Raw genomic sequence first — 12,903 nt, 5'->3', positions numbered from 1 at the left:
AAAAAAAATTTTTTTTTACTTAAAATTTTTTTTCTGTTGGTGTTTTTTAGTTATTTTTTAGGATAAGTTGAATTGAGATGAATTAGTTGTTCCTAAGTACTGTGACTGGCATTGGCTCTTGTTATTTTTCTGAGAAGAGTCTCACTGTGTCACTCAGGCTGGAGTGCTGTGACACAGTCATGGCTCACTGCAACTTCTGCTTCCTGGGCTCAAGCGATCCTACTGCCTCAGCCTCCTGAGTAGCTGCTATCACAGGCATGTACCACCACATGCGGCTATTTTTTTTTTTTTTTTTTTTTGTATTTTTAGTAGAGACAGAGTTCACCATGTTGGCCAGGCTGGTGTTGAACTCCTGGCCTCAAGTGATCCACCTGCCTCCGACTTCCAAAGTGCTAGGATTACAGGCCTGAGCCACTGCTCCTGGCTGGCATTGCATGCCACCATGCCAAGCTAATTTTTGTATTTTTGTAGAGATGGGGCTTTGCCATGTTGCCTAGGCTGGTCTTGAACTCCTGAGTTCAAGCAATCCACCTGCCTTAGCCTCCAAAAGTGCTTTGCCTAAGTTTGCAGTGCCAGTGGCAGAATCAGAACCACAACACAGATTCTTCTGGGTCCAAATCCAGGCCCCTTTAACTATATAGAGAACAGTCTCAGAGAAACTTAATCATTTTCATGTGTAAAAGAGCCCATCTTTTTAATCTGATAGAAAGCAGGGCATTTATATACTTAAAAGGAATATTAGTAACCCATAATGTGTTATCCTAAATCACATTTTAAATGAAAACAGGACCAACTTTGAGCCTTTTATGCATGAGAATTACAAATTTTGTTGTTTGCGCATCCTGTTTTAGCAGTAGATTATCTACATGTAAGTGACCAGAGACATCCACATAAGGAAGATGTATAAATTGCTTAACAGGACTCAACAACATAAGTGTAAAAGGACTTAATAGATATACTCTTTTCTTTTCACTGTCTTCCCATTTGCCTTTCTTTTTTTAGACAAAGTCTTGCTTTGTCACAGTGCAGTGGCATGATCTCAGCTCACTGCAACCTCTGCCTCCTGGGCTTAAGTGATCTTTCTACCCTAGTCTCCCAAGTAGTTGTGACTACAGGTTTGTGCCTGCATGCCTGGCTAGTTTTATTTATTTATTTATTTATTTATTTATTTATTTATTTATTTATTTTTGAGATAGCATCTCTCTCTATTGCCAGGCTGGAGTACAATGGCGCGATCCTGGCTTACTGCAACTTCTGTTTCCCAGTTTCAAGCAATTCTCCTGCCTCAGCCTCTTGAGTAGCTGGGACTACAGGCATGCACCGCCATGCCCAGCTAATTTTTTTTTTTTTGTATTTTTTAGTAGAGATGGGGTTTCACTGTGTTGGTCAGGGTGGTCTCCATCTCTTGACCTCATGATCTGCCCGCCTCGGCCTCCCTATGTTCTGGGATTACAGTCATGAGCCACCGCACCCAGCCCTTTATTTTTATTTTTGTAGAGACAGAGTTTTGTCATGTTGCCCAGGCTGGTCTCAAGTGAGCCACCTGCCTTGACTTCTAGAAGTGTTGGGATTACAGACATGAGCCACTGTGCCCAGCCTAATCCTTTAATAGATGCTGTAGTTGAATTGACAAGGTTGTGAATACCAGGAACCAAGAATCATTGGGAGTCATCTGAGGCTGACTGCCACACTGCTTAAATCTGTTAGGATCTATGATCTTCAGCAGTGGTTCTAAGTAGAGTATACTAAAGTAATAGTACTGTGCAGGATTTTGATGCCATCTCCGCTGAAAGAAATAATACAGTCTGCTATTATCTTTAGAATTGCAGTATGGCATATGCTGGTTGTGGTGGCTCACACCTGTAACCTTAGCACTTAGGGAGGCAGAAGTGGAAGGATCACTTGAGGCTAGGTGTGTGAGACCAGCGTGGGCAACATGGCAAAACCCTGTCTCTAAAAAAATACAAAAATTAGCCAAGGCGTGTTGTGCCTACCTGTAGTCCCAGCTACTTTGGAGGCTGAGGTGGGAGAATCACTTGAGCCTGGGAATTAGAGGTTACTTGAGCCCAGGGGACAGAGATTGTAATGAGCCAAGATCACGCCGCTGTACTCCAGACTGGGTGACAAAGCCAAACCCTGTCTCAAAAAAAAAAAAAAAAAAAAAGAATGAAAAGAGAAGGCTGGTAGTGGAAGGGAACTGAAATGTGCTTGATAAATTATGTAAGGAAGCGTTAGGCTTTGGTCAGATACTTTGTTGTTAGCCAGCTGCAAGTGAACCCAGCTGGCATACTTTTTCATTATTCTTCTGAAATATTCATGGGCTCTAACAGTTTCTACCTTGTTTGCACTAGATCCTCACATATTCTCATTTTCTGACAGCCAATCTGGAGTTGCCGTGGGTTGCCCTTGTTTTGTTTCTTGTTGCTGAGGATATAATCAGTAAAGAGTAGAGCCTCAAGGTAGAGTTTGTGGATACTCAGATTCACTTACAAATAATGGCTAATCACTAAATTTTATTATGCTTTATATATATATGTGTATAATACTTTATCTCTGAATTATGAATCTATTCTCATTAAACAGTAACATTCATTTCCTTTTTTTTTTTTTTTTCTCTAGGATGGAGTCTTGCTCTGTCGCCCAGGCTAGAGTGCAGTGGCGTGGTCTTGGCTCATTGCAACCTCTGTCCCCCAGTTCAAGCAGTTCTCCTACCTCAGTCTCCCTAGTAGCTGGGATTACAGTCATGCGCTACCATGCCCAGCTAATTTTTATATTTTTAGTAGAGATGGCGTTTTGCCACACTGGCCAGGCTGGTCTCAAACACCTGACTTTCAGGTGATCCACTCACCTCAGCCTCCCAAAGTGTTGGGATTACAGACGTGAGCCACTGTAACTGGCCCATTTTCATTAAAGAATATTTTTTTATTTAGAGAACTTATGATTATAAGTTAAATTTTTTTATTTGTAAAAGATATTTGCATGTTTCTTATTAATTTCCAAGAGATCTCTTGAAATTGTTAAGGATGTAGATTAAGAGAGGTAATAAATAATCCTTTTATTTTTAAAAATTAAATTATCTTCAATTAATTGATATTAGGCTTATCTAGGATTCAAAAATGTTTCTGAAAATTGGTCTTACAAACTCCTCTCAAAGTACATAAGACTGTTCTTTGTACTGAATAGCAGCTTTAGTTCACTTAGGTATTCCTACTTCATTTTATAAAGAAACTTTGCCACTTTGTCTTCACAGTTAAAGTATGATCTTCTTACATTAACTCTCTGCTTTACACAGAAATGGAATCCTCAGTTTTTGTTTCTGTTTTTACCCCCAAAGGAGGTTAGCAGTTGGAGTTCATTAAAAAAACAAAAACAAAAACAAAAACAAAACAAAACAACAACAACAAAAAAACCCTGAGATTTTACCTAGTTGAGTGGTAGATACAGATCTTAGAAAGAGTAGGATCAATCTTTACATTTTTGTAGATGAACACTGTGATGGCAGTGTTGAAAAAGATGGGCTATTTATGTTATAAATTTGTATGATATGGATTTTCATGTTTAAGTCTAATCTTCCTTTGGCTTCTCTTCTTTTAGCTTTGACTCCATTGTCTGCTTTGGCCTTGAAAGGTGAAAAAACATGGCCCCATGGTCATTGCTTCCCAGAAACCTAGCTAACTTTGATGGTCAGTAGAACTCATTTGCCACCTTTTAAACAAAAAGTTTGTAGACCTTGCAGGCTCTGCATCTGTCTCACCAAGCTAGGTGCTGTTAATGCATAGGAAGTTGACTTAGGGGTAGAAGAAGGCTTATTTATGTAAGTATTTAGAATTTTAGAATTTGCAAAAAAAAAAAGAAAAAAAAAAAAAAGACACACAAAGCAGTTTCTAGATAAATACTTAAAATAGTGTTTCATTTTGTACAAGTCACCTGATTTTGTTCCCATGTGTCAGGAAGAAATGAGTTGGACAGAATTAGAAGTCTTGTCACTGATGTAAAGTTATTACAGAGAAGCTCTTTTAGAGTAGAAAGGAAGAAGCCAGAAATTAGTCATTAGTTGCTTTATCTTGCTTTATCTATTACTTCCTTTCATTTTATTTTTCTTACAAAACTGCTATCATTACACAGATTATATACAACTGCAAGCTATTTATTTATCTTAAATTTATCCTTTAGAAAGCAATCTGAGGTTTGCACAGTGGCAGTATCGTAGCCAATGAGGTTTATCCAAGGCACTATTATTGCTGATTGAAAACTTTTCCCAATACCCTGCCATGACGACTTGAAATATAGTCAGCATTGAGAATTTTTGACAATCTCTACGGAGACTGAAAATATTAAAAAAGAAAGAAAGAAAGAAAGAAAAAAGCAACTCTGTAGTATAAAATGTGTGTACTCTTTACCTGTGGGTGCATAAATTGCCATTTTTATTAGACTGTTGGGTGGTAATGAGGTAGGGCTGGCCAGATAGTATTAATATGATTTCTAAGCATATCTTTCTGACTTCTAGACTTAAAGCTGCTTGAGGGAAATAGTTAAGTATAATAGTTATCATCTCTTAAACAGGAAAATATTTAATTTATAAAGTTGCTGAGTTGATGAATGAGGTAATGTACAGAGTCTGGGGTACATGGGAAGTACCCAATTAATGTAACCTATTTATATTTGTAATCCCTCAGCTTCTACTACAGGGTTTGCACTTAATAGATGCCCACTGCAACTTTGTTGAATGAATGATGTGGCTTAAACTTAAGGGGAAAGTTCCAGAATATATAGCTATTGTCAACATGATTGACAAATCTATTACAAAAGGAACAATGCTCATGTGGTTGATATTTTACCTCATTTTGACTGTAGTTACTACGCTCTTGAGCCCATACTGGGTCCTGTCACAGGTTTGGCAAATAATAGGTGCTCAATACATGTTTTAATAAATTATTGATTTTTTTCTCCCTGGAAATGGCAAGGTTTTCTATTTGTCACTTTATGTTATGCTAAACAGGTTTGAGTTTTAGGAGTCCTTTTTCCTATAAATCGAGGTGGTTAGATGTTGGCTAATCATATATATATGATCATATATATATATATATATGTATGTATAGCATCAAGTCTCAAGTAAGCCCCTTTTTCTAGAGACAAACTGTTTCAGGCATGTGGAGCATAAATTATTGTTGTTGTTACTATTTTTGAGACAGAGTCTCACTACGTTACCCAGGCTAGTCTCAAACTTTCGGGCTCAGGTGATCCTTTCTCCTTATCCTCTCAAGCAGCTGGAATTATAGGTGTGTGCCACCATGCTTGGCCTAAGAAATTATTTTTGAATTTATTTGCATATGCTTTGCATGAGCTGGGATATATTTTCTTGCTGTTTCTCTTTTGTGATGTGTGGATAAGGAGATGTTTTGCTGTGCTTTCAATGTGGGCTTTTCCCCCTTGAGATGCTTACATGAGCATGGTGCAGCTGTGTATCTGTGACTCGGACAGAGCCTGAGTATAGATCTTTTTTGGTAACTGATGTCCTCTTTTCTTCATCCCTTACATATAGAGTTCCCTGAAATCCCTGAACATAGTTGAGATCTTGACAAAGGTTCCAACTAATCTCCTGTTCCATTTCCTTGTGAGAATACTCCCTCTGATCTTAGTACTTTCTTCCACAGTCTCTGCTAGGTGAGATGAGTTCACTAAGCGTAGTTTATTACCCTCTCTTTTTGGTGGTAAAGGAGCTGGTGGCAATATTAAACAAGGCAAGTTCAGGGTAGCCCTCACTGAGAAGTGATCTTTGAACAAAGACTTAAGAAAGTAAGGGAGTTAGCCAAGTAGGTATTTGGAATAGGTATCTACCCTAAGGAGCCTGGAGGAGTGAACCAGAGGAACGGATAATAGAAGGGGAGGCCACAGGAGGACCCATCATGAAAGGCCTTATGTTGTTGCAAGGATGTTAGTTTTTACTCTAAGAGAGCTGGGGGAGCCATTGCCAGATTTGTACTGGATAGAGAGATCTCTGACTTAGTTTTAAAAGGACCATTCTGGCAGCTAGCTCTATTAAGACTAAATTGTGTGTCTGTATGTGGGGAGGTTCAAGGGTAGAAGCAGGTTGGGAAGCCTACAGTAATTTAAGTAAGAGATGATGGTGGCTCAGACCATGTAGCAGTGGAGGTAATGAGATGTAGTCAATTTCTGGATGTATTTGGAAGATTGAAACAATAGGATTTTGTTACCAGAAGGTGGGGTGTAAGAGAAAGGGGATGAATCAAAGATGACTCTAAAGGTTTTAAACCTCAGCAAGTTGAAGGAAAATGGAATTACCATCAACTTAACTGGAGAACACTATGGGTTGCATAGGTTGGAGGAGGGTTGGCATAGCTCAGGAATTCATTTTTAGACGTTCTGAGTTTGAGACACCAATAAGATGTTCTGATCAAGTAGGCAGTTAGACTTATGAGTCTGGAGTTAAGAGAAAAGACTGAGCTGGAATTATACATTATGGAGGCAATATTTTTAAATCCTTGAGTTTAGATAAGATCACCAAGGGAGAGAATGTGGGTAGATAAGAGGAAGAGGGCCAAGGATAGTTCATGGATGCTCTAACAGTAAGATTGTGTCAGTAAGCACATTTACAACATTTTAGGGGAAAAATTACTAAGTATTTTTTAAAGATGTGGAGAATAGAACAGTAAAAAAGGAAGACAGCAGCAGAACTAAGAGTATCTCTTTTTTCTTCCCTTTTTTTTCCCCTTGTAAAATTCTTAAAAAATTTCGAAGTGGTAATAGACTCAAGGTCAGAAAGAAAACACAGCTAACCCTTTTCTTTTTTTCTTTTTTCTTTTTTTTTAAAGACAGAATTTCACCATATTGGTCAGGCTGGTCTCGAACTCCTGACCTCAGGTAATCCGCCTGTCTCAGCCTCCCAAAGTGCTGGGATTACAGGTGTGAGCCACCGTGCCCGGCCAAATTTTTTGTTATTATAAGCAGCATTGAGGAGAATGTCCTAGTGGAAAAATCTTTGCACACATTTTTAATAATTCCTTTAGGTCACATTTCTAAGGAAACTGCTGGGTCAAGAAACATGCATATTTCTTTCTTTCTTTTTTTTTTTTTTTAAATGGGGTTTCACCATGTTGGCCATGCTGGTCTTGAACTCCTGACCTCAGGCGATCCACCCACCTCGGCCTCCCAAAGTGCTAGGATTACAGGCGTGAGCCACCGCACCTGGCTGCATATTTCTTTTTTTAATGCATATTGCCAATTTACTTATCCGGTAGTATTCTTGAAGGAATATCATCAGTTTGGCAGTATTTTTACATTTCACTCTCTATTTTGTTAAGAAAACAGACCTCACTGAAATACCTAGAATCACTTCATTATGTAAATAATGGGTTTCTTTTCTTGTTTTTTATTTTTATTTTTTATTTTAAATAGAATAGAGATAGGGTCTTACTTTGTTGCCCAGACTGGTCTTGAACTTTGGACCTCAAGCCTAGCAAACGTTAGGTTTCTTTATATTGTTCTGCAGAGCCTCTGAGATTCCCGGATGTCATTTCTCTTTTGAAAATTAAGAGTGACCTGTTAGGCTTCCTCAGAGATCTAGAACCAGAAATACCATTTGAGCCAACAGTCCCGTTACTGGGTATGTACCCTAAGGAATATAAATAATTCTATTACAAAGATACATGCATGTGTATGTTCATTGAAGCACTATCTGCCAATAGCAAAGACATGGAATCAACCCAAATGCCCATCAGTGATAGACTAAATAAAGAAAATGTGGCAACATGGAATACTGTGCAGCCATAAAAAAGGAATGAGATCATGTCCTTTGCCGGGACATGGATGGATCTGGAAGCCATTATCCTCAGTAAACTAACGCAGGAACAGAATACCAAACACCACATGTTCTCACTTACAAGTGGAAGCTGAACAATGAGAACACAAGGACACAGGGAGGGGAACAACACACACTGGGGTCTGTTGGGGGTTGGGGTTGGGGTCAGGGGAGAGAGCATTAGGAAAAATACAGCTAATGCATGCTGGGCTTAATACCTAGGTGATAGGTTGATAGGTACAGCAAACCACTATGGCACATGTTTACCTATGTAACAAACTTGTACATCCTGCACCTGTACCCTGGAACTTAAAAATTAAAAAAGAAATAGTCACATTAAACAAAAAAAAAGAATGGCCTTTTATGGAAACCCATAGGACCAAAGAAAGTAATAATTTTCTAAAGAATAGAAAATTAGAGCTATATAGATATTATAATTAAAATAATATTTGGCTCAGAATAATTTTAAACATTGTAATCTTAAGTTTTGTGTACAATTTTTTTAAGAAATCAGGATTCCTTAGAATTAAGGAAAAAGTGCCTTTTTACGGTAACAAGAAGACTTGGTTATCATTGCTGATAGGGGCAGATGATACATTTTGTCTCTTATTTCTGAACTTTCTTACTAAGAAAGTCAAAATTTAAAAATTAACTTGGCAAGGCATGGTGGCTCATGCCTGTAATCCCAGCACTTTGGGAGATCAACTAGGGAGGATCAGCTGAGGCCAGGAGTTCAAAAACAGCGTGTGCAGCAAAGTAAGACTTCATGTCTCTACAAGAATTTTAAAAGAATTAGCCAGGTGCAGTATCACTTGCCTATAGCTCCACCTGCTCTCAAGAGGCTAAGGCAGGAGGATCACTTGAGCTCAGAAGTTCAAGGCTGCTGTGAGCTATGATCGTTCCACTTTGCACTTCAAGCCTGGGTTGACAAAGCAAGACCCAGCCTCTAGAGGAGAAAAAAAAAAAAGTTGGCTTTTAGTACTGTTTTTATTGATTCTAAGTTAAAAGGGTCAGTTTTTGGCTATACCCAATAATACATTCTCTGCATATGGGGACTGTAATCCTGACCTTAGATAAATATATAGCCATTGATTAATTAAATTGGCTTCCTTGAAGTCACACTTGCTGAAAGGTGTGTCCTTATACCCAAAGGAGGAAGAGGTTTGATTAATTTACAGATTCTGCTCCAGTATATAATACAACATTTGAGAAAATGTCAGGTTCTCATGAGTTATAAGAAAAGTTATACAGGAAATTCATTTATTTCTTCTTGTTGTTTGACAAAATGAGTATGATCTAAACATTTACTTGTTAATTGAACTAGGTTCAGAAGTCCAAGAGGTCTTGTGATGTAATCAGATTTTTAAAGTGACAGTATGTCTTGTGAGGAAAAGAACCTGGTCTTAGAATCAGTTACTCTGGGTTCTACTGGTGAGAGAGTTGCTTACTCCCTTATTTTTTGAGACAGGTGTTGCCCAAGCTGCTGTGCAGTAGAATGATCACAGCTCACTGCGGCCTTGACCTGGGCTCAGGTGATCCTATACCTCAGCCTTCCAAATAGTGGGTATACGCCACCATGTCTGGCTAATATTTTTTTTTCTTTTTCTTTTTTTAAATACGTATTCTGCCTATGTAAGTCTGACTAATTAAAAAATTTTTTTTGTAGAGGTGGAGTTTTACTTTATTGCCTAGGCTGGTCTCAAACTTCTAGGCTCAAGTGATCCCCCTGCCTTAGCCTCCCAAAGCACTGGGATTACAAGTGTGTGTCACTGTGCCCAGCTGGATTCTAATTTGAACTATATTAGATGTTGTTTAATATCTTAATATTTTTAATATCTTAAGTTTTAAGTGAAAGAAGACAAGTGCCTTTAAAACTTTTTAGAGGCCGGGCTTGGTGGTTCACTCCTGTAATCCCAGTACTTTGGGAGGCCGAGGTGGGTGGATCACCTGAGGTCAGGAGTTTGAGACCAGCCTGGCCAACATGGTAAAACCCCACCTCTACTAAAAACACAAAAATTTAACCGGGCATGGGGACGGGTGCCTATAATCCCAGCTAATTGGGAGGCTGAGGCAGGAGAATCACTTGAACCCGGGAGGTGGAGGTAGCAGTGAGCCAAGATGCGTCATTGCACTCCAGCCTGGACAACAAGAGTGAAACTCTGTCTCAAAAAAAAAAGAAGAAAAAAAAAACTTTTTAGTTTGAGCCCAGGCACAGTGGCTCACACCTGTCATCCCAGCACTTTGGGAAGCTGAGGCGGGCAGATCATGAAGCCAGGAATTCAAGACTAGCCTGACCAGTATGGTGAAACCGCATCTCTAATAAAAATACAATTAGTCAGGTGTGGTGGTGTGCATCTGTAGTCCTGAGCACTCTGGAGGCTGAGGCAGGAGAATCACTTGAACTCAGGAGGTGGAGGTTGCAGTGAGCCAAGATTGTGTCACTGCATTCCTGCCTGGGCAACAGCAAGGCTCTGTCTTAACAACAACACCTTTTTAGTTTGCTAGCCAGAAATTTTCATCTAATCATGTTTAAGATTTGTTTTAAAATATTCAAGGCCCGCTCAAGGCCAGCTCCCTGTCTTAAAAAATTGGGAGGAGAGTAGATAAAACAAGAATAGTAAACCATTGATAATTGTTGAAGCTCGGTAGTGAGTACATCCTTTGTTCTCTCTGGCCTTAGGTATATGTTTAAAAATGTGCATTAAAAAAAAAAAAAAGTAACCCAACAATAAGTGCAAATCTGCTGAGATTGCACGCAGGCACAGGTTCCTCAGTGTTAACTTTTCTGATAAGAGGTAACATGGCAGCGACCCCAGAGAAACTCTATAGTAAAAAAGCATAATTGCTAATGGAGCATATTTGCTGGAAAGAGAAAAACTCAGAACTGTCATTCCCCACGTATGAGTCTTTGTTTCTGTTCAACATAGCAGATGTGTCTGTGCCAATTAAACTTGAATGTTAGTATGATATTTTTTGTTGCAGACTGTAAACTCAAAATAAATTTTGGTTGCTGTTGTGGAATGTATCAAATAGTACCACCTTTTTATAGAACAAAGCAACTTAAAATAGTATACAAATGTTTTTCACTCCTCCATGGGTCTTTTAGATGTGAGGTTATAATGTTACTTTTAAATACAGAGTAATTTTATATTCTTTTGAGGTGGAGTCTTGCTCTGTCGCCTAGGCTGGAGTGCATTGGTGCTATATCAGCTCACTACAACCTCTGCCTCCTGAGTTCAAGCGATTCTCCCACCTCAGACCTGAGGAGCTGGGATTACAGGTGAGTGCCACCACACCTGGCTAATTTTTGTATTTTTAGTAGAGACGGGGTTTTACCATGTTGGTCAGGTTGGTCTCGCACTCCTGACCTCAAGTGATCCGCCCGTCTTGGCCTCCCAAAGTGCTGGGATTACAGGCATGAGCCACTGCCCGCAGCTGAAATAAAAACTTTATTCCCACTAAATATGTGTTACTCAGGGAGGAGTTGAAAAGAAGTATAATGGAGAAAGAATTTAAGAGAGCTTTGTTTTGGTAAGGATTTGGGGAAATGTTTAGAAAATGGTTATAGAATGACACCCTGCTTAATAAATAACATTTTGAAATCAGAAAAACAAATATGCTGTAGCATAAAATCAACTTACCTAGATTTGTTGTTTTGTGAGTCATATATATAGCATATGTATAGTTTCTAATTTGAGAAAGAATTTTTAAAATCACAGAATATGCCTGCTGCTATTATACTTTCGTTGATTGTCATAACATTATAACAGAATTTCTAATAGGACTAACCTTTTATTAATTTCTCACCTTTTTCAAAATGGTAGCACAGTATATTTGATCCTTTTTTTTTTTGGTGGCAGAGGGACACAGTCTCACTCTGTCATCCAGGCTGGAGTGCAGTGTGTGATCTTGGCTCACTGCAATCTCTACCTCCCGGGTTCAAGTGATTCTCTTGCCTCAGCCTCCCGAGTAGCTGGGACTACAGGTGCATGCCACCACGCCTGGCTAATTTTTGTATTTTTAGTAGAGATGGGTTTTTGCCATGTTGGCCAGGCTGGTCTCAAACTCTTGACCTGAGGTGATCCACCCACCTCGGCCTCCCAGAGTGCTGATATTACAAGCATGAGCCATCACTCCTGGCCAAGTATGTTTGATCTTAAACCTCCGTAATAGTCTAGTGGGTTTTTTTTTTTTTTTTTTTTTAGATAAAATTTTATAAGCCACTTACCTTATAAAAACTTTGAAAAGATATCTGTGCTAACAAGCAAGGAGCATAAATTGCTTTTATAAAAAATTAGATGTTAGTAGTAGGTACTGTGAAAGAAGCAAGCTTAGTGACTTGGAGTGTAAGGAGTGATACCACACACGTCATCTTACTCCTAACATTTTCTGTTACAAAATGTATGGAAAGTCTCACTTTGTCTTCCAGGTTGGAGTGCAGTGGTCTGATCAATGCTCACTATAGCCTCAACTTCCTGGAGTCAAGGGATCCTCCTGCTTTAGCCTACTGAGCCTCCCAAGTAGCTGGGACTATAGGCGTGGGCTACCATGCGTGGCTAATTTTTGTATTTTTTGTGAAGATATAAGTGTTGTCTACAAAAAAAACCTTTTTTGTCGCACAACAAAGTTTTTTTTTCAATCTATTTATTTATTTGAGACAGGGTCTGGCTTTGTCGCCCAGGCTGGAGTATAGTGGCGCTGTCTTGGCTCCCTGCAACTTCCGCCTCCCAGGCTCAAGCCACCCTCCCACCTCAGCTTCCTGAGTTGCTGGGACTACAGGTCCATGCCACCACACCCAGCTAATTTTTATATTTTTTTGTAGAGGTGGAGTTTTGGTATGTTGCCCATGCTGGTCTTGAACTCCTGGGCTCAAAGAATCCGCTCACCTTGGCCTCTCAAAGTGTTGGGATTACAGGCATGAGCCACTGTGCCCAATCCAGTTTATTTTAGTTGTTAATTTTTGTGGATACATAGCATATGTATGTATTTATGGGTCACATGAGATATTTTGATAAAGGTATGCAATGTGTAATAATCACATCATGAAAGATGAGGTATCCATCCCCTCAGCATTTATCCTTTGT

General features: G+C 39.1%; 1 protein-coding gene and 1 non-coding gene across 7 annotated transcripts in view; both read left to right on the top strand.

The window, feature by feature from the left end:
• Window positions 1-12,903, top strand: part of DENND5B (DENN domain containing 5B) — a 190,280-nt gene that overhangs the window by 20,337 nt on the left and 157,040 nt on the right. The gene's annotated exons all lie outside the window — the stretch shown is intronic.
• LOC116530424 lies at window positions 4,185-4,325 on the top strand. Its single transcript, XR_004259987.1, has one exon. It is a non-coding gene; the product is annotated as a U4 spliceosomal RNA (small nuclear RNA).

The sequence above is a fragment of the Sapajus apella genome, unplaced genomic scaffold (assembly GCF_009761245.1).
Source record: "Sapajus apella isolate SASKATOON/1434 unplaced genomic scaffold, GSC_monkey_1.0 scaffold66, whole genome shotgun sequence".
NCBI lineage: Eukaryota > Metazoa > Chordata > Mammalia > Primates > Cebidae > Sapajus > Sapajus apella.
Note: the sequence above shows the minus strand (reverse complement) of the source record. Positions and strands in the feature narration are given on the sequence as shown.